The sequence below is a fragment of the Strix uralensis genome, chromosome Z, assembly GCF_047716275.1.
Source record: "Strix uralensis isolate ZFMK-TIS-50842 chromosome Z, bStrUra1, whole genome shotgun sequence".
In the NCBI taxonomy this organism is placed as follows: domain Eukaryota; kingdom Metazoa; phylum Chordata; class Aves; order Strigiformes; family Strigidae; genus Strix; species Strix uralensis.
In genome coordinates this window covers 8,192,362-8,219,853 of record NC_134012.1, presented here as the reverse complement: position 1 = coordinate 8,219,853, position 27,492 = coordinate 8,192,362, and the positions used below count along the sequence as shown (strand labels likewise).

Below are 27,492 nucleotides of genomic sequence, written 5' to 3'. Positions count from 1 at the left end.
GTCCTGGACAGTCTGCATTGAGGCTAGTGTGTTACTCAGGAGCCCCACCAAGCTCAGGGTGAATAAACTGCTGTACTATGTGCTAAGGGCAGCAAAACCAGCCTGCATTGTCTCCTTGAGGAAATGGGTAACTGAATTCAACAATTTGGTAATTGCTTGTCATCTTTTACATGTATTTCTGCTGATGGACTCTCTGGGAAAAATCATAAAAAGACCTATTTAAAATGGCAAATCACAAGACCCGTGCTTTTTTCCTAATTTATGTTACTTGATGGTATCAGAGCAACAAATGAAGAGCATCTTAGCAGTTCATTAAATTAGTGCTTTCACCTACAGAAGCAGTATAGTTTTTCAAAGCAGTTACTTAACTATCAGCTTGCACCTTGACAACAGAAGTATCTTGGCTGAGCTTTCCAACCTGTCACATGGAAACTTTCAACTGCTGTTGCTTTCCAGCTTGCTTTTCAGGGTGCTCTGGGCAAGCATTTTCTGCCGCAGGTTCCCCATGGTCAGTGTCTGCCCTCATGGATAGCAACATGTGTCTGAGGGCAGAAATGCTGCCTGCCTTCAACCCTTTCACTTAAAATCCTGTGCCTTGGATTCCTCCGTTTGAAGGTGTGGCCCTGCTTAATCTGTTTATTTAAGAGGTAGGCCATTTAGCTCTGAATTCAGATTCAGAATGGGAAAAGATGTGCTGTTCTGCCTTTTCCAGATGTATCAGGAAACTAAGGAAAGGAGAAGAGGTGCAGCTCTGTATTCTTGTGATTTCCAGCATCCTTCTTCTTGTCTTTATAGCTGATGAGTAACAATTACTGCCCTGTTTCTCAAACTACCACATCTGTCTCCAAATGCTGTTCTTTATTTCAAGGTGTCTGACGACACTGGCAATGCAGTTGAAAACTTCATTATGCAGAAGAGCAAAGCAGATGTTAGGCTTGACTTGCCCAAAGAAGTGTTTTGAACCAAAGAGAGTCAAATAATCCCAGTGAACAATTAGTCTTATTTATTGTGTATTCAAGAATAGGGCAAAAATTACTTCACTGATGTCTGCCAGAAAGTAAATGGCTGGTATGGAATTGACTTTATAAAAGGGGATAACCATTTTGGAGAGGGAAGTAGCAGCATATGATACTACAGCAGTTACTTGTTTTGTTGTCATTCTGATGATGTCTGGCTTGGACTGGCAGCTTTACAGCAGCCTAGCTCATTGCCAGATGCTATTATACTGCTGTAATAGTGAGGTACAGCAGTGGTGAGTTAAGAATTCCGTGTTTCTTTAATGGCCGTGACAAGGGTATTTTAGTACATTGGAGTTGGAAAATGACCCATTTTGAAGCCATCTTGTCTTGGCATACCTTCTTTCCTTCTGAGATCCTTCTCTATGGCTTGCTTTGACATATGCTCATTGTAGACATAATCTGATTTTTATAAATAAATTGTAAATCGGAGGTCCTGATTGGATTGTCTCTGCTTGGAAACCCCATGGGATTAAGCATTCACCTACCTGAACTGTTTCTTAGGTTCTTGGTTGTGTGGCATAGCTCTAAAGTTAGGTTTGGAAAAACGTTTCTCTGATTGTAGCACATGTCATCAGACCTTTATCTACCTCATGGTAACATTGAGGCCTAGAGCATAGTAACAATTTACAGGTTCTGTCTGGATTCTCCTTGTGTCCTGGGGTTACTCACACGTTCCAAGGCCTGAACTAGTTCACATGTTCCCCTGGACAAGGAAGAAAGGGAAAGAGGAAGAAGTCTGCCCATGCTTTTTGAGTGCCAGAAGTGTGGTGTCAAGTGTGTCAGTAATCCTGATCTGGGAACATGAAAGAAGTAGGTTGTACTCTTCTTCCAAGATCAGATTGAATTTGCAGTCCTTGAGTATTGAACTGCCATTAGACTGAGAAACCGTGTCAAGCTGATGTGAAAACTGAAGAGATTAATAAGGAACTCCAGGAGACGTGTATTCCATTTCTCTTGATGGGAATGCACTATGCTTTCTGAGTGCCAAAGGCAATATAAATCAGACCAAGTGGGCTTTTAAATGGTGGAGGCATGGTACAACAGAAGAACATAACAAGTTAAAACAGTTTCCTCTTCCCTCCACCCATTAATGCTATTCCTTGTATCTATATACGATGCCATCTACAGCACTTAGCTTTGTTTCTGTAAATGAGCATAACTTCTATGCATTTTATAAATGGGTTGAAAAGGTGTGGCTCTTGGCAGGGTATTTATATATCCAAAGTGAAGGACCAATGTTACCCCTGTCCTTTTTTTGAGTAAGGTACTGTAGCTTTCCTGGTAACTTGGCTTGTGTACTGCCTTCTGCATTTGGAAGGCCTGAAAGGAACATGCGCTAAAAGCGTAGCTGGGCTTACAGCTGTTTGAAAGCTAGGAAGGCCATATTGACTGATTTAGATCTATAGAGTTATATGAAGTACATGTTTTAGGTACTGGACACTAAAGGAAATAGTCAATACAGCAAAACTATGAAATCTTCTGTGTAAAATAATAATAAAAGAAAGTAAACCTTTACTCAGGCATATCTTCCCAGTGTTATTTGTAATTTATCAGGTCTTAAGTCATAGAATCATAGAATGGTTTGGGTTGGAAGGGACCTTAAAGATCATCTAGTTCCAACCCCCCTGCCATGGGCAGGGACACCTTCCACTAGCCCAGGTTGCCCAAAGGCCCGTCCAACCTGGCCTTGAACCCTTCCAGGGAGGGGGCAGCCACAGCTTCTCTGGGCAACCTGTGCCAGGGCCTCACCACCCTCATAGGGAAGAATTTCTTCCTTATATCTAATCTAAATCTACCCTCTTTCAGTTTAAATATGATACCCCTCATCCTATCACTACACTCCCTGACAAAGCCCCTCCCCATCTTTCCTGTAGCCCCTTTAAGTCCTGGAAGGCCACTATCAGGTGTCCCTGGAGCCTTCTCCAGGCTGAACACCCCCAACTTTCTCAGCCTGTCCTCACAGGGGAGGTGCTTCAGCCCCCCGAGCATCTTCGTGGCCTCCTCTGGACCCACTTGAGCAGATCTGTGTCCTTCTTATGCTGGGGGCCCCAGAGCTGGACACAGCACTGCAGGGGTGGGGTCTCACAAGAGTGCAGTAGAGTGGAAGAATCACCTCGCCTGACCTGATGGTTATGCTTCTTTTCATGCAGCCCAGGATACAGTTGGCTTTCTGGGCTGCAAACACATTTAGAATGCACTTTGATTTCAGTCATCTCATGTAAGATTTTGTAAGATGACCGTCTCTGCTGCTTTAAAGTAACTTTTCTTTACTCTTGTTTCTTGGGCTTTAACAGGCCTTAACAGCTACCACTGCTTATCCCAGGATTTAGTAATAGTATGTGGGAAATGAGGGTAACCCTGTCAAACTAAGATACTGTTGTCAAGTTTGGGATGAGGTGGGAGGGTGTTTATTCTTTAGAATGGTGTTCAGTCAGGTACCTTCCTGTGAATGTTACTTCTGAAAACACCACCACACCAGTTTCATAAAGATCCTACTTGGGCTGAGCTTTTCTTTAGTTTTAACCATTAAGATAATCCTCTAAAGCCCATTCTCTTCTAAATTACTGTCTTCCTAGCTAACAAGAAATGCAAAAAGCTGCTACAATCTAGGGAAAGCTGATGCCATTCTTTCTGCACAGTCTTTGGGGTCTGTGTATATTGCACTATCACAAAACTGAAGAACTCAAATGACTTTTTTTTGTACTAGTTTATGCTGAGGCTTGGTAACTACCATTTTTAAATGATGTATTTTAGAGAATGGTTATTGGGTGAGTAATAAGGAAAAAAAAGACCACAGGATTCTGACTGCTCACCTTAAGAAAGTAATGGGAAAGCCTTGCTCTGAAAACGCTGCTGCAATTTTGCTTCTAGGTTATACTCATGAAGCACTGCGTGTTACCTACGGGAATTACTTGAGATCCCTAGTTTAGGTTTGACAAGGTCAGTGTCACCCACACAAAAGACAGGATTTGAGCTTTCCTTCAATGTAAGATAAGCAAAGAACAGTACTAAAGCTACAAAAGTAATAAAGCTACTCGAAAATAAACCACTCATTTTTCTTGATTAGTCTGGCATGTTCCTGAGTAAAGGTCGTTGCCTGCTCTTTTTTTGAACCGGAGAAGACAGTTCTGAGTAGTTATTGGTTTCTTGCCTATAAGCAGTGCCTTTTGCATGTCTGGTTTGTCTTTCCACATGTCACAGATTTCCTGTTTATCTTGTGTTCTGCTGTTGCAGTGGGAAGGAAATCCAAATTCTAAAGATTTTTTTCTTTGACATGAGCTATCAAAGTTAGGACCAGAAGTCAAAACAATAAACTGTTCTTCATCTGCTAGTGTATTGCTAAACAGAAGAGGTCAACAGCAATGGGGCAGAATTTGCAAGTGACATGCCATTATATGTTAGCAAAAACTAGAAAAGAGTTTGCAGTGCATTGGCAGGACCTCATGGAGCTGCAAAGATTTGAAGAATCAGAGTAGATGAGATTAAATTCAAACCAGTACCAGACAGCACGTGTTGGAAGTAAGAATTATAGCACTGATGTGGTTGACTTTACTGTGAGCAGCCAGGAAGAAGAGCAAGGTTTTAATGTTAACAGTTCAATGAAAACAGATGTTCATTGCATAGCAGGAGTTAGAAAATTGCATATTTATACAGTTCAAAAGGTGGTCCTCAGTTCCAAAGCATTAGGTACTATAGAAATGTGTAAAGGAGTGGTGCGCTTAGGTTTCTGGCAATAGAGATCCTTCTAGGGATCCAGTTGTGCTTTCTTAACTTGGGCAGGTTATTCCTCTGACACACGACAAGAGTACAAGGTCATCAGACTGGGAGCATCACCATCTGACACAGAGTTGGCAAATCCTGTTTCTTCATCTGAAATAGTACGACGTGCTACCTGCAGTGGTTATGACAGAATCGTTGCAAGAAAAGATTTGGTTTCTGAATAGAGGAGCAAAGAGTTTAGTGTTAAAATCTTCCTTGAAGTTTAGAGCAGCAACATGCAAACAAGCTGAGGTCTGGACATGGCTGAGATGAAAGGAAGAGAGGAGGGAATCCTAAACTTTGCAATTGACCTGGTTTGTTTGTTTTAAACTCTTTCTCCTAGTATTGACAGTATAATGCCATCTATGTATTAGGCACTTGGGTCACTAGACTAAATTTTGCAATGCTTGCTTTCTCTGTTGGTATACAGTACTGTGTGTACAGGATGAGATAGTGGCTAAGGCCTATTTCTGGAGGATCAGCATGTATAATTTCTGTAGTGGATGATATTGTTATCCTTCTGCTGGCAAACCAGTAGAATTGTGTAGCATTATGTAGGCAATAAATACCTGTTTGACTTGATGTCTTGCTTCACTGGTGATTTCCAGCTAATTCTTAAATATAAGATCAGTTTTCATCCTCCTGCTTCCTTGGATTCATAATAACTCTTCTAAAACTTCTGCATCTTGTCTTGGAAGTTTTCTGTGTTAGGTGAAATTGTTGAACTTGCTGAGAGGAGGGGGCCTTGGAATGTAGGACTGAGCTTCAGAGAACGGAGTTTGTAGTGTTTTGTAGCATGAGCTACTGTTTTTGTAAACAGCTCCTTGCTCCCAAAGAATAACTAACCATCCTCTTCCATGTGTTTGGTTCAGCAGCATGTGTTTAAAGGCATAAAATCCTAGTTTTTCCATTCAGCCTATTAACAAGGGAGATGGGGAAGAGGGGAGAGGACTGATGGAGCTCTGAGCGTTGTTTGTGTTAAAAGTATATCAGACTAGGACACGGGGGGAGAAGAAGGGGAGACAGGAAGAGAGGCAGCTGAATTAGAACAGAAAGGGAAAATGTACAGGAGCAACATATAAGGAATGTGAAATGCAAAATAATTAGAAATGTGGCAAATACTTGACATAAGTTTATATTCTTACTAGAGAATATTTATTGCTGTGACCCTTTTCAGGTCACCTCTCTTCAGGAGAGAGACAAAGGTGAATGCTTGGGTCATTCCCACCTGCAGTGAGGGCTGGTGGGAAGTAGGACCTGTCCAGTCAAGGAAGTAGCTCCTTGTCCAGTCAGATTCTTTACCCTGAAACCCCTTGCTTCCACCACTGCCTTCCACTGCCCTGCTCTCACAGTAGCCCAGCTCCAGGCCCCCAGTCTGTTCCGTCCCAGCACACTTGCCTTGCCTAGCCATGTGTATACCTGTCTGATCTGGCCTGCCGCTCTGTGACACCAGCATATGTCCCAATCCAGTCCCTTCTCCAGTGGTGTTCTCCTGCTGCTTAGTCTGGCCCCAACACGCTTCTCTCAGTCAACTTGTAGCCCATTGGCTTCAGCCTTGACTTGAGCATGAATCCTCTCTTCCCGCTCTTCATCCAACTCTTTTTTCACATATCCTTTCCTTTCTAAGTATATTTCCACTTTCCTTTCCTGCAGTACCTCTGAAGGTACTTTCTGAAAAATCAGGGCATGTAGGAGCTGGTGACTAGTAAAATCCAAGACAAGGCACATTAATGATGACTGAGTGAGATAGGAGATGCATTACATGAAAAAGAAGAATCCCCTCAATACAGCTCTTAGGTTGCCCTTACTAAGCATCACACTTTCAGTTAAACTTTCGTAGTGTCCTGAGCTGCCATTCATCTCCGGGTTTTATTAACTGGCAGATTCCTAAACAGACAGACAACCCTGATGACTGAAACAGGCTTTCTGATCTCCCACACTTACGTGGCAGGTGTTTGCTGATTTATCTTGCTGTTCTGATATATATTCCCCATCCAGAGGGCAGGTTGTTTGAAGAAAAGTCCCAGCTTGCTTGGGAATCATCTTTTTTGCTGTATTACCAGTGCCATGTTTGTTTGATGGTGTCTGCTGTGCTTCTCTTTGAACAGCTGCAGATTGCTGTGGCACAGCTCTGCTTGGCCTCCGACTGCCCCAGAGCTCGGGCAGCTTCTGTGAGGGTGAAGGGCTAAGGGGCTGTTGAGGGGCAATTTGATTCTTTTTTTTTTCTTCTTTTTCTTTATTCCCCCTTCTCCAACTCTTTTCAAACATGGACTTTCAAGCCCAAGTCCAAGCCAGGTTTCCACACTCTCTGGCAGATTTAGCGGAGCTCTTAGAAACCATTGTCTGCTTCTGAGGAGTTGGCAGTTCTGTGCATGTAGCATAAAGCTCTGAACTCGTGATTGAGTTGGTTTTTTTTTATTTAAAAAAAATCTGGTGTTTCAGTTGAAAAGAGATATACCTAGTAATGGAAACTGGCAAAACTTTAGTACAGTAGCCCAGGGTCCAGGTCCACTCATTTAACACAAAATGCTGCACACTTTCACTTCAGCTGCTTTTTATCACATACCATAGTTTTATGCCTAGAGCTCTTACTGTAATTGATATTTATTCCTGCTAAGTTCATTTCAGTTGATACATTGATTAATGCTAGAATTGGTTTTCAACTGTTAAGTTTCAAAGGAAAATATTCAGGTTTTATGTTCAGTTTTATACTGGTACAGTACAGGTTTCTAGTTTCACCCTTCGCATTCTGAATAAACTTATGAGCTCCCTCCTGGCAGGTAGCCTGGATCAGCTGGAGCTGCAGAAGCTATTGGTCTGATTGCCACTTTAGATGTTATCTTTATAGCAGTTTGAATGCCTAGGCAGAGGGAGTGAATATAGCTTAAACATTCAGCTCAACCTTTTGTGGCAGTATTAAGGCTACAATTCTTATTTTGTAACATCTGATTGACTTTGTAGATCCATGTAAACACAGCTGATCTGAAAAGGTAGGGTTTGAGTGTTGTGGCTCCTAATATTCAACGTCCGTCACGCTTTCATGCATGGAATCTACATTCCCCAATTGGTCTGACATCCCTCGCCACCCCTTTTTCCCTTCTAGATGTCCTGAGGGTATATTATAGATAGAGTTTTGGTGATTATATTAAACGTGATATGAAGCTATTAAAGTCAAGGCAAACCACTTCCAAGTTGTTGATGTTCTGATTCTATGGCAGTGAGGCCTGTTGATTTCTCCTTCTTGCTCTATGTGGACTGTGAGAAGAAATGGAATAATTTCTTTCACTAGTTACTTTCTGAATGGTTTTTGGTAGCAAAGCTATTGCACACCTACACACTTTCCACGTGAGCAAAATAACAGCTGTCCTGATCGTGGGGCTGCGGAAGCCAACCCAACAGGGAATGCATGAACCATGAAAATTGCCTTTCCAGATTATATCTCTGTGTTCTCAGGAACACCAGGAAAATGTGCATTGAAGTTTGACTTTATTATGTTTGCATAACCCATTATTTAGCAACACGTAGATGTGGCCTTTCTCTTATTTCAAGTTACCCTGTGTTTGTGTGGTGACATAGGAAGCCTTGCCCTTTTCTTCTATGAGTAATTTGGGATGTTTGCATATGTCCAAAACAGTCATTTGTTTTACATGAATCTTCATTGCTTGTAGGGAAGCATAGGAAGAATTGTATGTGCAGACAAGAACAGCTGTGATGAACATAGCACATATTATGGGTATAGAGTATGGATCAGTACAAAAAAATGTATCTGATCAAGATGGTCTTTCTCCATACTGGGTCAGACCCAAGATGGCTGTAGTCCACAACCTGTCCACTAACCAATTTTGTGGCCAACATATAAACACATAGAGAGTGATAAAAATGGGGCATGCTTAGGTGAGACTTGCCCCAGCTACTTTCTGCTCTTTGAAGTACATTCAGTATGTGGCTTTTTCTCAGCTAGATGTGGATTTCTCTTCCATGAAATTGTTCACTCTCCTTTTGAACTTAGGTCAGCTTTTAGGACCCACAGTCATCTTCTACAGTGAATTCCACACATGTCATGTTCTCCTGTTGATTTTCAACCTGGCTCCTGGTAGTTTGATTGACAGCCCACTAGTTCTTGTTTCTGAACAGTCTAACCAGCTAGATCTGCTGGTTAGATCTGCTGTCTCACATAGCTGTAATCTTTGAGGTTCCTGCACAGAAAACCTGTACAGGCAGTCTCTTGAGGACAAACCTAGTGACTTAGAGGGATCATGCAGTTTTGGAAGGGTCCATTCAGCTGGGTGGATTTGTAGGAGGAGCCTTTAAATACACTCTGGCTCTGGCTCATTTCAAACTGCTCTTCTTACTCCATAATCAGCAATTCTGACTTTTTTTTTTCCCTAAAAATCTGATTCAAATGCATTTTTGCCTGCTCTCCAAATGTGATAATGATAAGTTTCAGTGTAAATGTACAGGTCTTTTCTGAAAATATCTCTGTAAAGTTGCAGCTTTTTAGTCCTCTGATAACTTTATTGTATGTTCAGGTGTAGTACTCGGTGTTGGCTTGGCAGAAGTTGGAGAGCATGACCTGACCTTTCTACTTTCTGATGGTTGTTAAGTAAAAGCCTGATTCAAACCCACTGAAATAAATGTGTTGCCTTTGGATCCAATCCATGGTTCCTGACTTCATGCATAACCTCTTTATGGTACCCAAGAGATGATCCCCAATCTCATGAATCTTAGTGTGACCTCAGTCACAGAAACCTCTCACTTAACAAAGAGGAGGGAGGAAAGAGGTGGGACAGCATTGAGTTTGTGTGATGTACTTGAAGAAATAACCTCAGTTCTTGTAACCCCTCATTATGATCAACATCATGAAATGCACAATTATGTGGTGAACATAGAAGTACCTCTGTTGTTCAAATATCAAGTCATCTGCTACGGTACTACAGTAGTATTGTGTCTCTTATTTTACTCTCAGTAATACCTGACAAATCAATTTGGGTTTTTTGTTCATGGCCAACAGTCTTGTAATGTAAGAGCTCATACTAAAAATCTGAACAGTCACTCAGTTGTGGAACCCCCTTTCTGAAATAACAATTTTTAATCAAACAGGCCACTTGAGAAGATTACCAGAGGTCAAAGCATCACCGTGATTTGTTTTCAGAAGTGCAGTGCATCTGGCAGCTGCCGCTGACATCAAAGGAAGCTTCCTGGTGCTCAGATCTCTTTAATACATTGTGTAAGTATCACCCCTGTCAGGAGAGCAACTTCTTAATGTTGTTTCAAATGCCTAGTATATCTCAGTTCCCAGAGACAGCTGCAGCTGTCAAGAGGCTGTATTTGCTTTCTTAATTTCTGTGCAGTTATTGCTAGTTTTTAATAACTGCGTGTGCCTTGAATTTCATTTGAACATCTCAAGACCTCTAAAATAAGATATTAATGAAGATGAAGTTGAAGATTTATTGGGTTTTCCTACAGGGTCAGTGAATGAATGATGGTTTTGAATGGACTTCAGCAGGATTCTGTCCTTTATTGAGTTGAAGACTTGTGGTGGTTAGCCCCTGCCGGGGTCTGAGACCACGCGACCGCTACCCCTCCCCCACAAAGGGAGTGAAATACAAAGCCCCGAGACTGAAATAATGCAATAATATACAATATATTGCAATACAATATACAATATATATTGCAATACAATAATGCAATAGCAACACAACAAACAACAACAATAACAGTAATAGTGATAACAATGAACAGAGCAAAATAGCTACCAAATACAGCAGTGAGAAGCACGATGTACAAAACCACGAGTGCACTGCGCTCCTGCGCCAGGAGAAAAATGTGACCTGCCAGGATGTGACGTCCGCATGGTATCTGAATAACCCGGCTAGAGCTCCCCCCACCACTGCTGGGGAAACTTAACCCTATCCTGGCTAAACCAGGACATAATCCACCCCTTTATTCTATACCATGTGCGTCACATCCAGCTGCCACTTCGCAATTAGCATTGACAAAGAAAAATTAACAAAAGCACAGTATAACTCACGGTGTGTTTTCACCCACAATCAAGTCCCCTTGTGGCACGCATCGGACCTCTCCATCCTTCTGCATCACCCACCAGGTGCACCCAGGTCCTTGAGCAAAAACAATCCCGTGGATGGGTTTGCCTTTGCCCGGCGCAGGACTAACCCAGACCATTTTTCCCAGCAGGTCCCTCATGCGCACCACAGGGACTCTATCCCCGTCCACAACACGTGGAAGTTTTGACTGAGCCGGGCCAGCTCGATTGGCAGATCCTCTTGTGTTCACTAACCAAGTGGCCTTTGTCAGATGTGTGTCCCAGTGTTTGAAGGTTCCACCCCCCATTGCTCTCAATGTAGTTTTTAACAGTCCATTGTAGCGCTCGATCTTCCCAGAGGCTGGTGCGTGGTAGGGGATGTGGTAGACCCACTCGATGCCGTGTTCTTCTGCCCAGGCATCTATGAGGTTATTTCGGAAGTGAGTCCCATTGTCCAACTCAATCCTCTCTGGGGTGCCGTGTTGCCACAGGAGTCAGTCTTCAAGGCCCAGGATGGTATTTTGGGCGGTGGCGTGGGACACTGGATAAGTTTCGAGCCACCCAGTGGTTGCTTCCACCATTGTGAGCACGTGGTGCTTGCCTCGGCGGGTCTGTGGCAGTGTGATGTAGTCGATCTGCCAGGCCTCTCCATATTTATATTTCATCCATTGATCTTCATTCCGCTGGGGCTTCACCCGTTTGGCTTGTTTGATTGCAGCACATATCTCACATCCGTGGATGATCTCTGCGATGGTGTCAACGGTGAGGTCCAGCCCTCGATCTCGAGCCCACCTATATGTTGCATCTCTGCCTTGGTGGCCTGAGGTCTCATGGGCCCACCGGGCTATGAACAGTTCACCTTTACGCTGCCAGTCCAAGTCCACCAGAGCCACCTCGATCTTAGCAGCTTGGTCCGCCTGCTGGTTATGTTGATGTTCATCAGTGGCTCGACTCTTGGGTATATGGGCGTCCACATGGCGCACCTTCAGAACGAGGTTCTCCACCCGGGCTGCAATGTCCTGCCATACTTCAGTGGCCCAGATGGGTCTGCCCTTGCGTTGCCAGTTGTTCTGTTTCCATTGCTGCAACCACATCCACAGGGCACTTGCCATCACCCACGAGTCATTGTAGATATAGAGCCTCGACCACTTTTCTCGCTCAGCAATCTCCAAAGCCAATTGGATGGCTTTCACCTCTGCGAACTGGCTCGATTCACCTTGTCCCTCAACAGCTTCAGTGGTTTCTCGTGTGGGATGCCACACTGCAGCCTTCCATCGTCGATGTTTTCCCACAATGCGGCAAGACCCATCAGTGAACAGGGCATATTGTTTTTCTTCCTCTGGCAGCTCGTTATATGGTGGGGCCTCCTCAGCACGTTTCACCTCCTGTTCTAGTGACATCCCAGCATCTTTGCTCTCTGGCCAGTTCATGATCATTTCCACTAATCCTGGGGGGTCGCGGTTCCCTATTCAAGCCCGTTGTGTTATCAACGCAACCCATTTACTCCACGTGGCATCTGTTGCATGATGTGTGGAGGGAGCCTTTCCTTTGAACATCCATCCCAGCACCGGCAGTCAAGGTGCCAGGAGGAGCTGTGTCTCAGTGCCGACCACTTTTGAGGCAGCTCGAATTCCTTCATACGCTGCCAGTATTTCCTTCTCAGTCAGGGTATAGTTAGCTTCAGAGCCTTTGTATCCCCGGCTCCAAAAGCCTAGAGGTCGGCCTCGGGATGCCCCCTCTGCTCTCTGCCAAAGGCTCCAGGAAGGGCCATTCTCCCCGGCTGCAGTGTAGAGCACGTTCTTAATCTCCTGCCCTGTCCGGACTGGCCCAGGGGCCACTGCCTGGGTAATCTCCTGCTTAATTTGTTCAAAGGCTTGTTGTTGCTCTGTGCCCCATTTAAAATCGTTGTTCTTGCGGGTTACGTGGTAGAGAGGGCTCACAATCAGGCTGTAGTTTGGGATGTGCATCCTCCAGAACCCCACAGCGCCCAGGAAAGATTGAGTCTCTTTTCTGGTGGTTGGTGGGGCCATGGCTGTTATCTTGTTTATCACCTCCATTAGGATGTGGTGACGCCCATCTTGCTATTCCTAGGAACTGAATCTCCCTTCCAGGCCCCTTAACTTTCTGTCGCTTGATGGCAAAACCAGCCTTCAGAAGGATTTCAATTACCTTCTTTCCTTTCTCAAAGACTTCCTCAGCTGTGTCCCCCCATACAATGATATCATCAATGAACTGCAGGTGTTCTGGAGCCCCACCTTTCTCCAGTGCAGTATGGACCAGTCTATGGCAAATGGTGGAGCTGTGTTTCCACCCCTGGGGCAATCGATTCCAGGTGTACTGGATACCCCTCCAAGTGAACGCAAACTGTGGCCTGCACTCTGGTGCTATTGGAATGGAGAAGTTAGCGTTAGCGATGTCAATCGTGGCGTACCACTTGGCTGCCTTCGACTCCAGCTCGTACTGGAGCTCTAGCATGTCCGGCACTGCAGTACTCATTGCTGGCGTAACTTCATTCAGGCCACGGTAGTCCACAGTCAGTCTCCATTCGCCATTAGGTTTTCTCACTGGCCATATAGGGCTGTTGAAAGGTGAGCGAGTCTTGCTGATCACCTTCTGGCTTTCTAGTCGACGGATCAGCTGATGGATGAGGACCAGGGAATCTTGGTTAGTACGGTACTGTCGCCGGTGCACCGTCTTGGTAGCAATTGGCACTCACTGCTCTTCAACCTTAAGCAACCCCACCACCGAGGGGTCCTCTGAGAGGCCAGGTAAGGTGGACAATTGCTCAACCTCCTCCAGGGCAGCTATACCAAAGGCCCACCGGTACCCTTTTGGGTCTTTAAAGTACCCTCTCCTGAGGTAGTCTATACCTAGGATGCACGGGGCATCTGGGCCAGTCACAATGGGGTGCTTATGCCAGTCCTTACCAGTTAAGCTTACTTCAGTCTCTAATAGGGTCAGCTGTTGGGACCCCCCTGTCACTCCGGAGATGCAGATGGATTCAACCCCACTGTGGCTCGATGGCATCAAGGTGCACTGTGCACCAGTGTCTACCAAGGCCTTATATTCTTGTGGTTCTGATGTGCCAGGCCATCGGATCCACACCTTCCAGTAAATCCGATTATCCCTTTCCTCCACCTGGCTGGAGGCAGGGCCCCTCTAATCCTGCTCACCATCACTGACTTGATCTAAGAATGACTCCTGCAAGAATGACTTCCTGGTCCCCTCAAGAGGGTCGAGCATACTGTTGGCCATTCTATTCTGTCTGGGGGATTTCTGACTAGACACTGGAGCTGCATCTCTCTTGGAAGACTCCCCTTTCATGGTGGTCTTCCCTTTCAGTTGCTGTACTCGTGCAGCTAGGGCAGAAGTGGGCTGTCCATGCCACCTTCTCATGTTTTCCCCATTGTCGCCGAGGAAGAACCACAGGGTGCCCCGTGGTGTGTACCTTCTACCGCCGTTCTCTTGGGTGGGGAAACGCCTGCTTCTAATAGCTGAGACATCGGGCCATGCAGGTGGAACATAGGACATGTCCTGTTCCACTTTCTGGAGCCTCTGAGACAGTTCCTCTACGGCTGAAATCAAAGCATGTTGGGAGGAAGGGAGACTTCCCTCATATTGCCGGAGCTGCATAGTCACTTCATCCACTGTCTGAGTGTCTCGCCACCAGGATACTGCTGCTAATGCTTTGGAATGTCCCTCTGGTCCACTTTGCAGGAACTTCCGCCACATCAGCTGTGTGCAAGGGACCAGATCTGGATCCAATGGTGACTGCTCATCATTCAGATCACCATAGATCATATCAAACACAGCCATTTCCCTGAGGTTTTGGATGTCTTTCTCCATGTCGGTCCACTTGCCTAACCGACATAGAGCATCATCCTTGTAGGGGTACCTCTCCCTCACAGCGAGCAGGAGTCGCCTCCAAAGGCTGAGGGTTTGAGCCTGTTTCCCTATTGCCTTGTCAATACCAGCCTGCTTGGCTAAAGGTCCCACCTGCTTGGCCTCTCTCCCCTCCAATTCCAAACCAGCAGCTCCAGTATCCCAGCACCGGAGCAACCAGGTGCAAATTTGCTCGCCTGGACTGCGGCTGAAATCCTTCCGCATATCTCGCAACTCACTGAGGGATAGAGATCGGATGATTACCTCCGGCTCTTCCTCCTGCTCTCGTGATGGGCCTGGTCCATTATCACCCTGTGCACTGCGAGGGGATTTTTTGGTATATTTGGTTTTCCGTATCGGGGCAACTGATATTGGTACTGCTTGTCCCTCCGGCTCAGCTGCTGTGCTGGTGGAGGCGACCGGTACTGGCGCTGCCTGTCCCCCTGGCCCAGCTGCTGTACCAGCAGGCTCACTTTCAGACCCTGCAGCTCTTTCGCCCCCTTGAGGGCAGTGATCAGTGTTAAGGGCGATGCGGTAAGCACGGGCAAGCCCCCAGCACATCGCAGCGAGCTGCATCTCCTGGGGTTTGTCTGACTGGCAGCACACCTTTTCCAAACACTCCATCAGTTTATCAGGACTCTGCACTTGTTCGGGAGTAAAATCCCAGAACGTTGGGGATGACCACTCACTCGGGTACTTGCCCATCTTCTCCCACATACCTAGCCATTTATAACTATCTGCCCCCGGGGCAGGTTTCCGGGTGGTGCTATTGTTGGAGAAGTACCGCATGGCCCAAAACAAGATCTGGCAGACATTCAGAAAGCACAGAGCCGCAAGCACAGTGGCCTGGGTGCTCCAGGGATAGCTGAAACTCTCAAAAACCGAGAGAATCTCTTCCCCTGGCTCACCCACAGAGGGGGTGAGACCCCAAACAAAAGACCAGGCAGCAAACAGGTATCGGTTCACCCCCACAAGCAGCGAAACAAGCCCATTATACGCAGACAGTAACCAGTAGAGCAGAACAAGACCCTTGATACATTTTCCACTGAGAACAAACACCAGCACTAGGAGCATAGAGTGCAGATGAGGATTAATCCAGCCCCACCACGCAAGCAAATTGCCCAGCATTGCAAACATTTCTTATCAAACAATACAAGTAAAACCAGAAAAATTACACCTAACAGATTGCTCTAACACACTTCTCCTTTTGTCCTTATTTCAGTCTTCTCCAGCACCACGTTGGGCGCCAAAGTTGTGGTGGTTTAGCCCCTGCCGGGGTCGGAGACCACGCGGCCGCTACCTCTCCCCCACAAAGGGAGTGAAATACAAAGCCCCGACACTGAAATAAGGAAAGGTTTAATAGAACAATGCAATAGCAACACAACAAACAACAACAATAACAATAATAGTGATAGCAATGAACAGAGCAAAATAGCTACCAAATACAGCAGTGAGAAGCACGATGTACAAAACCACAAGTGCACCGCGCTCCCGCGCCAGCAAAAATGTGACCTGCCAGGATGTGACGTCCGCATGGTATCTGAATAACCCGGCTAGAGCTCCCCCCACCACTGCTGGGGAAACTTAACCCTATCCTGGTTAAACCAGGACAAAAAGTAACCCCATTTTGGTCATTTGAGCTCTTACAAGATTCTCCCAAAGAAGCCAACTCTATTCCTCATTTCCACTGTCAAGCAAAAAGGAGGTTCACCTGAGAGCTTGTCGCTGCACTTAGATAACGGCTAGGCCAGGCCTTATCTAACTGGACACAATATCCTTCTGAGGAAGATTTTAAATTGCCTCAGGCAGACAACATAGAACATGTTGCTGCAAGGCATCATGTACTGCAATCTGAAACTCCGATGTCTAGTTAGAGGAGAGGAAACATTTTCAACACGCTTAGTCCTTGATTTTAAAAAGAAGTTTCTTGTCTGGTTTTTTACATTTTCTAACCAGATACTCTAGATTTTTCTATTATTCTCCCAGTTAAGGAAAGTGCGGCCCAAGTGCATGCATGTTTACAACCACTAGAGCCTCTATAAATTTAAATGATTAAAAATTAGATTTCTAAACAGAATAAAAATGACATCATTACCACCTGAGGTTTATGCAAGATACTCTGAGTAAAGTAAGGTAGAGAGCTGTATGACTGTATTTCTCGTAGAACGATGGAATCATGTCAGCTCAAAGGCACCCTGGAAGGTGTCTGACCCATCCCCACGTTCTGAACAGTCACAAGGAAGAAAAGGCTCCAAGGAAGAAAATCACTTTTACATTCACAGTTACAGGTGCCACCCAGATAAGTGCTGGATCCCAGTGCTACAGAAAGCAGTTTGAAGGGCTCTCCTCCAAAACTCCAAAGCCTGTCGCTGCTCCGGGCCCCATACAAACAAATTCTTTTTCCAAGTCACTTGATAGAGAGGGCTGACAATCTGACTCTACTTTGCAATGTGCAGTCTCCAGAAACCCACAACACCCAAGAAAGCTTGCGTTTCCTTTCTGTTAGTTGGTGAGGACATAGCTGTTATTTTATTACTCACCTCCACTGGAATCTGGCGATGTCCGTCTTGCCATTTGACTTCTGAAAACTGGATCTCTTGTGCAGGTCCCTTGACTTTAGTACGCTTTATGACAAAACCGGCTCTCAGACGGATTTGGATTATTTTCTCCCCTTTCTCAAAAACTTCTTCTGCTGTGTTACCCCTTATAATGATGTCATCAATGTACTGTAAATGTTCAAGGAGCACCCTGATACAGTGGGCATCTCAGAGAACTGGGATATGGAGGATCGATGGGATTCAACGGTACCTGTCTGCCAGTCTCGTAGCAATGATGTGATAAGGTGTTCAGGGGGCAGACCGGCACTCTGCGTGAAAGACTCTGAAAGCAGCAACAGCACCAAAGCCTTACGGAAAAGACAAGCATCAGAGGACACGTGGGCGGAAATCACGGGCTGACAATAACAACGTCTTTGTCAGGTTGCACCACTGACCTCCTTGATCAGGAAGGAGAGAGTGAGCAAGAACTGGGAAGTAGGATTCGCCAAGCTGCAAACTGTGGACGGGTTGTAACAGGGGGACTCCTACCGCTGGATCAATGACTTCTGAAGAATGAAGTGCAGAGAGAACATCTCTGGCGCAATAAATGATGGCTGCCTAAGACAACTGTTCCTAGAGCCCCCAGGAGAAGAGGCCGTACAGTTGCATTACTTGCATGTAAATGCAAGAGGCTTTATCACCATTACAAGGTCTTGTCTCTAACAAGTACAAGTGTACAATTCAGTTGAGCAGCATAGCAGGGAGGACAGCCCAGAAAAACGCCACGTTCAGCTATTCTGGCATTCCGCTTCAAGAAAGGGGAGAGAAAAGGCGGAGATCATACTGGGTGCTATTGAAAGACATTTAAAGAAGAATGCGATCAGCACTGCCCTATCTCTAGATCAACGGCCCTTGTCCTCATGGGTGATTTTAACTTCCCAGACATCAACTGAGAATGTCACACAGCGGACTCCAACAGGTCTGAGAAGGTTCTCTAATGCCACAGGCCCACTATGGGCTGCTGAAGATCCGCTCCCAGACTGAGGACTCCTGGGATTTTGGAGTCACCTGCACAATGTTGAAGAGCCCCTGTGATGCTGAGCTGGCCAACAGGGAGTGGCTCTGGACTAGGTCTGTAAGAGGATAGCGAGGCCCATTTATACATGCTGTTTTGAGGTCCTGGGAGCGTTTTTATGCACGAGGGAAAGGAAGGTCTCTCTGCAAACTTGCAGTATTTCATGCATCACAGAGCTAAAGGAAAAGATTTCTTTCCTCCAGAGCGGCACCCATAGCCTCATTTTGCACACTGTTCTCATTTAAAGCTGCCTTCTAAGAGGGGAACCATCGCGCCTCAACTGCAGACCCATTTGCATGTCTGTGCACTTAGTAGAAACGGCAACGGGACTGTTCAGTTTTGGGCAGCTCTGCAGGCCAAGAGCGTTCCAAGGCGGGGCGTATTTCTCAGGTGGAAATTGTGACAAAATAGGTATGTTCACTGAATAAGGGCTCTCTATGGAGGAAATGGGAGCTTGTGCCAGGTCCTTGCAGAGTTCTTGCAAACTGCCTCATGTATGCTGCTTCCAACCCCGAGATCAGAACAGAAAGTAACCCATGTAATCCGTGACATATATATTCTGCTCACATATTTGGTTTTGCCAGCAATTTTCAGGTTGCCCTCCTACCTGCGGCAAAACCAGCTTTCCCTCCTGCCCGCTCTGCTCTCAGCATCTGCTGCGTAGCAGGTGGGCAGCTGTAGCAGGATTTTCTGTGGGAGGAGGCACCATGGACATGGCCATGGGGCTCTGGGGGCCCATGGCCGTGCCCCCCCGGAGGTGCGGGCCACCACGGTGGGACACAGGGGAGAGCGAAATGCACCGGGAGAGGGGGGAGAAAGCAGCACCCAGAGACGGGATCAGAGAAATAGTAATTTCTTGATTGAATAAAGACTTGCTGCAGCACTGCTAGTGCCGCCAGTGAGGAGGCCTCTTGCATGGCTGGGGAGAGTCCTGGGGGTCGGGAGCCCTCCTCTTCGAGGGACACTGGGACCCCCCAGTTGAGCAGTCCCTGACGCAGCCGGGAGCAGAGGGGCGCTGGTGCCTCTGGCAGGGCAGCCTCTTGCATGGCTGGGGAGAGTCGTGGCGACTGGGTGCCCTCCTCTTGAGGGGGCGCCGGGACCCCCCAATTGAGCGGTCCCTGACGCGGCCAGGAGCGGAGGAGCTGCAGCTACAGCTCCGGGCAGAGGGACCTGCCACCGCCGCTTGCCCCGGCTCCTCCTGGGGCTGCTCCTGCTCTGCCTGGACAGGAGCAGATGGGGGGCGGCCGGGACCCCCACGGAGGGCAGCCTCCGCGGTGCCGGATTCCTCCTCCCCATCAAAGCCTGCAGAGCTGCTGGACGAAGACAGGTGGGAGGGGAGAGTCCTCCACCGGGAGCTGGTGGGGCTTCAGCTGGGGTCGCTGGAGCCAGCCGCAGAGCTGTCATCATCCTCCTGCACAGCACGGGAGCGCAGCAGCCCCCGGGCCTCCTGGCTGCACTGGTCCACAATGATATGGATGACGCCGTGGACCAGATGTGCTGCACGTTCCCCAAGGTCAGGCTGCAGCACCTGGACCAAGGCCTCCGCAACCGGGCCGCTGACGCACAGTGTGTGCAGGATTCTGGCCTCTGCACAATGTGTCTGCCACCAGCGGGGCCCACATATTGCCTGCAGCTCCCGACGCAGCCAGGGCAGCAAGGGATTGACGAGATGAACTTCTGTTTGTAAAAGTTCTGCCCAGACCTCAGGCAGGATGCCACCCACTGCCTCTGCCTCTGTCCCTGCACTGTCCTGCTCATGTGGGGACAGTGTCCCCTGTGGAGATGATGGAAGGGACACCACAGAGTCATGGGGGCTGTTTTCGGCCAGGCGGCTGGGAGCTGTGCCTGCCTGACTGCTGGCGTTTGGTGACTCTTCTGGGTGCATGATGAAACACCCTATAGAGTAATTTTCTCCTTGTACAGGAACCTGGACAAGCGTTACTGGTCTTCTGCAGAGTGGGCACTCTCCCTTCACATCTAATCATCGCAGGATGCAGACCAGGCAGAACTGGTGGCGACATGGCATCGCATAAGCAACATGACGTGGGGCATCACGGCAGATGGGGCAGATCTGCTCTGTCTCCGTGGCCACGTTCACACGCTGCATCAGGTTGGGGAGAGCTGAGGATGAGGAGCTGCTCCCCCACTCGATGATGCTGGAGCTGCCAAAGGGCATCATGTGCTGCAAAAGTGAGTGAGACCCCGGTCAGTCGCTGTCCTAGGGAGGAAGAAATGCCCAGGTCCCTCGCAAAGGACACCCTCCGGCTCCCCGAGCGCCTTCACCCACCCCACGTCCATCCTGGAGGGACGCTTCCCCGCACAGCTCACCTCCTCTGCCACAAGTGTGCATGTCGGTGCCCAGCTGCCTGACCCAGGCAGGGCCGGGGAAACCCAGGGGATGGTTCCAGGGCGGGTACCGAGAGCTGCCGACGGCAGTCCCCAAAGCACCACCCAGCACTGGGAGCTGCCTCACTCGACCCTCCAGACCTCGCAGGCACGCTCGGCAGGAGCCCAGGCACGAGCCAGACTGGGCCAGGCTCTCCCAGTGCCCGAGTATAAGTGGGGGTGTGAGGTCACAGTCCATCGCTCGCTGACATCACAGTTCACCACGCTTCTGAAGCAAAACTCCTGCTGCCTTGGTGAACGCGCCCAGAGGTACACTCTGGTTGTCTGGTGCTGGGGGATTCGGTCCAGACGCTGTCTCAGCTCTTTCCCTGCACTGAGCCCCTTCGGTGCCAAGGTCGGCACCAAAACTGTCACCTGGCCTGTCCCTGTGCCTGGATTGTTGTCGTTCTGAAGGGCAAGATCTTAAGGATCCCGAGAAGGGTTCTGGTTCCTTAGGGGAGGGAAAGGTTAAAAAACCCCGGTCGTCTGTCTCCTTGTGTCAGGGACGTAGCTGAGCATCCTTGGAGAAGAGGGGCTCTTGTGCCACTGGCAGTCGGACTGGCTGACCCCGGCTTGTGCTGTCCAGCCACCTCTTGTTTACAAGCAGGATGAGATGCGTTTGTCTGAGATTTGCATTTCCACGAGGTACATTATTTACAGAGCCCTGTCATACTTGGTTCTCCTACCGGTCTCTGTCAGCTTTAAGCTCTGTAAGGCAAGGCTACTCCTCTGCAACTGTGCATTTCCCTCTCTTACCTGACTCTTCACAAATGTGGAAATTCAGTTTGTAGAGATCTTAGAACCATAGGACCATAGAGTCACTTAGGCTGGAAAAGATCTTTAAGGCTATTGAGTCCAGCCACAAACCTAAGAGCGCCAAGTCCACCACTCAACCGTGCCCCTAAGTGCCACATCTGTACGTCTTTTAAATACCTCCAGGGTAAGAATAATCAAAACCCGAAAGCTCCCCTTAATTACACTGTAACACCCCAAGAGTTGAAAGTTGAGGCTCTAGGCAGCCAAAAGTCCTACACCCACTGCAGTCAACGGAAGAGGAAAGCACCTGGGGGTGTCCTGGAAGTCCGTAGCACTCGGTAGGGTTGGGCCTGGGATATCTGTTTCCCTTCCCTACCATTTTCTCATGTCCTCGTGTGCATGCAGGACCGCTCTGAAGTCGGATTGCTCCTGCGCACTGGGCTGGAAGCAGTGATTTTACTGAGGCGCTTGTTTGGAGAAGAGAGTGAAGGGAGAATTACATTGAATGCACCAAGATAAAGAAATCGGATAGTTCAGAAATAGCCTGTCGGGTACGACTTGAAGGACTCAGACAGAACGGCCTGTACTGCTCCGTTGTTAGAGGGGGATGTACTGGAACTTGTAGGCTACAAACCTTGGGAGGCCTGATAAAGGGAAGAGAAAAGCGCTGAGAAAAGTGCTGATATGGTGAAGAATTGCTAACCTGTGAGTCATGCTTGATAAAGGGCCGAAGACGGTGCAGACAGCAAGGAATTTAGAGTTTTTTATAGGAGCAGCTTAGTTGCTGTTAGTCCAATTGCTAAAGGTTAAGTAGCTACCAATTAGCGTGCGCTGATAAGAATTCTGAAGCATAGCAACCAATCAATTTAACACACGCATCTTCTGATTTTCTATAAAAATGAGCGTTACATGTAATAAAGTGGAGAACTTTGCTTGCATCAAGCCTGTCTCCCGTCTCTCAATCGCGGCAATAGCCATGGACAGTTCAGTCCACACAGAACAACTACTTGTTAGCATTATAAACCAAGTAGTAACTGAACCAAATCTAGTTCATAGTTACCCGACTGCCTGGCAGCTGCTGTCTCAGCAAAAAAGCTAATACGCTCAGGTCCAGACAAGGACAGAGGTGTCCTGAGACCCTGCCTGGGCAGTAGAAACATTAGTCATGCCAAAACTCATGTTCACTAGGCTGCAACAAGAAAGGTAGTTTTGTCTCCAATCCTGCATGCTCAACCAAATAGTGATGTGGAAATAACTCAGTCTGAGCAGGAAGGCACATCCTTTATGAGTCCTGACGCAGAACGAGGGAGAACAGAGTCTTGTGAGACATCTCTTTTTCAGCAGTTTACTTGGATCTGCTTTTTCTACAAGAAGAAAAAAATAGCATCCTCCGTATCCACAGTAAATATCATTTCCCATTACATTAAATTATTAGTGTACTTGCCTACTGTGAAGCTCAGTGAAGTCAGGGGGTAATATTTCACAAAACCACTTGTTTATTTCTAAATACAATGACAGCCCTGAAAAGTAAAAATTATTGAATGAGTCTCCTAGTTTTGGCTGGAATAAAGTTAGTTTTCTTCCTAGTAGCTGGTGTACGGCTGTGTTTTGGTTCATAAACCACTGATGTTCTAGTTGTTACTAAGCAGTGTTTATACTAAGGCAAGAATCCCTGCCCTTGGAGGCTGGGAGTGCACAAGAAGCTGGGACAGAACACAGCAGGGACAGCTGACCCATTGTCTTCAATGTAGTCATGGAAGCTTATGTTCAGACCTCCATTCTTGGGATTTGCCTGAGAATCTGTGGTTTTATCTGAATACGGATGAGAAGTGAAATAGTAGGCTCTTGATATGCAGATTTCCTAGAGAGGATCAAAAATTAGCAGCTGGCTTATTGCTTTTTGGAGAGAAATTACTGAAGTTACTGAATTGTTAAACCTTTTTCTGTGTCATACTGATGAGCTTCTTACTCTGTATAGTCATAGGATCATAGCATAATTCAGGTTGGAAGGGTCCTTTGGAAGGTTGTCTTTCTACCACCTTCTCAAAGCAGAGTTAGATGCTGGTGCTGATCAAAACTGGTTGCTAAGGTTTTCTTTAATCACGCCTCGAAAAACTCTCAGATTGAACAACCTGCTCTACTGCCTGCCGGTCCTCATGGCAGAAGGATTCCTCCCTATGTCCAGCCTGAGTGTCTCTAGTTTCAGCTGCTGTTGCTGTCTCTCGCCCTCCTGCCATGTACCATTGTGAAGAGCCCATCCTTGACCCTCAATCCCTGCCCCATAGGTGATGGGGTGCTGTTAGGTGCCCCAAAGCCACCTCTGCTCCAGGCTGAACCATCCCTGACCCTGCAGCCCCCTGCTTGCAGGGCGAGTGATGCAGGCCTGCTGTCCCAGTGGCCTCCTTTGATGCCCTCTGGTTGCTTGATGTCTCTTCTGTCCAGGTCCCCAGATGGGATGTGGTGCCTGGATGAGGCCTGATGGGTGCTGAGCATAAGACATCACTCCTGCCTGGCCCAGCTCCGTGCCCTGGGCCCTGCTCATGCCGCCCCAGGCCCTGCCCTCACATGCATCAACTGGTCCCTCTGCTTGGTGTCATCTGCAATGTCCACACGCCTCTTCCCCCCATTACAGTTCACTGACAGAGGTTAAACAGGACAGGCCTCGGTACGGAGCCTGCTGGTCTGTACTTGTTACTGGTCCCCAGGTAAATACAACTAACTCATCGACTGCTCCCCTATAAGCCTCTTTCATCCAATCAGTTTTTCACCTGTCTGGTTGTCCAGTCATCCACACTGTAACATCCTAATTTAGAGACAAGACTTTCTATTATTTGGCATTGTTGAGAGCCCTGCTAAAGCCAGGATAAGTAATATCCTCTGCTCTCCCACCACCATGTTGTGCAAGCATTATTCACCTTTGCTAAATTCATGCTGACTATTCTCAATCTGCTTCTACTCCTCTATGTACGTAGAAATATGCTTCAAGAGGACTCAATCCATGATTTTACCAGTGGTCAGTGTGAGGCTGGCTGGCCTGTAGTTCTTTGGATCATCTCTTTTGCATTTTTTGAAGGTGGGTACGATTAACTGTACTTCTCTGGTCTTTGGAAATCTCTCCCAGCCTCCGTGATCTTTCAAAGATGATAGAGAATAACGTTGCAAAGACACCAGCCAGTGGGTACGGCCTATTGGAATACATGGGCTTGTGTGGGTTAAGTTCTCACAAGTGATCCCTGACTCAACCCTCATGCACCTCTGGTCCTTCTCCTTCCCCTTGAACCCTTTCACTGAGCACAGAGGTCAGGGTAGCTCAGCCCTGCCTCTGTGTCTACTGTCACTAAGACACCCACCCCTTTCAGCAGTGGGCCCACATTTTCCCTTGTTCACTCTTTTATTACTAACGTAGTCAGAGACACTCTTCTTGTTGCCCTTGACATGCACTGCAAGTCTCCAGCTGCGCTGTGGCTTTCCTGATATTACCCCTGTATTCTCAAGCAGTGAGAATTCCCTCTTTGTAGTCAGTCCCTGCTTCCTTCAGTGCCTTTTTGAACTGGAGCTCTGCCACAAGTCCCCTGCTTAGCCAGACGGACCTCTTCATGTATCTACTTGTTTTCCTGAGCATCAGGATGGACTGTTCATGTGCCTAGAGGATGTCATCCTTAACTTTCCCGAGCTGCTTTGCCTTTCAGAGCTGCCTCTCGTGGGACCCCACCTGGAAAGTTTTCTGAGCATGCCTAACACTGCTTGCCTGAGGTTCTGCATCTGTAGGCAACTACTTGCCTTCCACTATCCCCACAGGATCCTAAACACCTTTATTTCAGGCTCCCTATAGTCGAGGTTGCTATTGATTATCACTGCTCTGACCACTTCTTCCTGGGCTACATGACCCCAGGCTGGCCCATCCAGCATCTGTCTCTTATCCCTGACACCACTGAGAAATCTCTTGGATGGCTCCTGTCCTGTCATGTTTCCCCTGCAGCAGTTGTCAGAGAGGTTGAAGATCCCAGGAGAACCAGGGGCAGTGATCAGAGGCTTCATCGCATTGTTTAAAGAAGCTTTATCTGCTTTCCCCACCTCAATGTGGTTGCTAACAGCCCCCTGAGTGCCATCCATCTTCCTGCCCTCTTCTCTGGCTCTGACCCACTTGCTTTGGCCCACCTGTTGCACATCCTATAGAGGACCTCCGCACATCCCAACTGCTCCTTCACACAGTGGGCTGCCCCCTCCTTGTTGTCACTGCCTCCCTCTTTGAAAGGCTTGTACATGTCCAGCAATGCCATGCAAGCTGTCCCACCAAGTTTCAGTGATGCTGCAGACCTGTGAATGCACACCACACTCCACTCCCTCCTTTTTTCTCTGGCCATGGGTATTTGCATTCATACCGTTCAGGATTCGAGCCCTGTTTTGCTGTTCTAGAGGTCTTTCATGTACGTGTCCATGTGTTCGCACCCTGATTCACTGAAGATTAGACACAAACGTGAGATCGGGGATTAGGTCCAGAGAACATGTTTATAATAGATGATACTCACTCAGATTTGATATTAAAAAATGGTGTACTAATGTGTTTGTTTAGTTGTTTGTTGGGGTTTTTTGTTAGGTTAGTTGGGGATTTTGTTGTTGTGGTGGTTTTTTGGTTTTTCTTTTTCCCCCAGAACAAAATAACAACAGGAAGCTGGTATTAAATCAGATGATTTGGTAAGTCTTTGGGAACAGCCATTTTCTTGTACAGTAATTTCTTCCAACCAAGGTATAAATCCCTTATATAATCTGAAAAAAGGTATAACACATGTGCTTCCTTTTAAATAGAATGTTTTTATTTCTGAGTCATGAAATGAAAATTCCCTCAGTTCTCTTACATATGAATAAACCAGACTGATAGAGCAGACTAAATAGCTACAAGAAAGATTCTTAATCTGCCTCATGTGAAGTAAAGACTTTGTAACAAAGACTCTTCCACTGCACATCATCCAAATCTAGTCACGGTCTCCATCAAAGTGAAGGGATCATCTGATAAGCATAACTTTGAAAATAACCATTTACGATCACTGAGAGCTCCATGAGACGTTCTTCTTACCACTGCCATTCATACATGCAGCCCAAAAACATTCCCTGCTTCTCCAAGGCTGAGGCCTATAGAATTATAATTCCACTCATCTCTTTAGGTTTAAAGGTTGTTTTTTCCATTGCAAGCATCTCTTTTACATGGTGTACTGGGTTTGGCTGAGCCGGAATTGGTTTTCCCCTGTAGCAGCCCTCATGGTGCTGTGTTTTATGTTGGGAGCTGGCAGGGTGTTGATAGCACACTGGTGTTGTGGCTACTGCTGAGTAGTGCTTACACAGCAACAAGGCTCTTTCCAACGTTCCTCCGCCCCCAGTGGGACGGGGTGGGCAAGATCTTGGAAGGGGACACAACCAGGACAGCTGACACGAACGGACCAAAGGGATATTCCATACCATATGACGTCTGCTCAAGTATAAAGCTGGGAAAAAGGGGGGATGGGGGGGTGTTACCCTTGGTCCTCCGAGGCAACTACTATGCGTATCGGAGCTCTGCTTCCTGAGAAGGCCCGATGTATTAAATTTAAATAAAGTATACTAAGTCGTACATGAAGTTGTACTAAGTTGTATTAAATTGTAGCAGCCAAACTAATTCACACATCACAATGTTCTTCTTTCTTTCTGCAGGGCAGGGGCTGTTTATTTTCTTTAATATCTCTTTTTCTCTTCTTACATTAATACATACTCATACAATAATACATACTTATGCTCTCATCCAAGCTCTTACTTCATAACAAATAAATCAGCAACTAGACGGTCATCAACCCTCTCTCCCAGAAACAGTTCCATACTTTCCCCAAGCTGACTTATCTTTCTTCCAAGGCCTGCTTCTCCTCCCAGCCTTGCTGCTTCTCCAGGCCGGCACAGAGCAGAGCTGGCGCTTCTCCAAGCCAGCGCAGGACAGAGCTCCTGAGCAGAGCTTGCCAAGCAGCGCTTCCCTGAGCAGAGCTCTCCACCTTCACCGAGCTCCCCAAACAG

The 27,492-nt window shown here is 47.2% G+C and overlaps 1 long non-coding RNA gene across 1 annotated transcript in view; it reads right to left on the bottom strand.

The window, feature by feature from the left end:
• The window catches only part of LOC141938083 (uncharacterized), a 485,749-nt gene that overhangs the window by 384,396 nt on the left and 73,861 nt on the right, over positions 1-27,492 (bottom strand). The gene's annotated exons all lie outside the window — the stretch shown is intronic.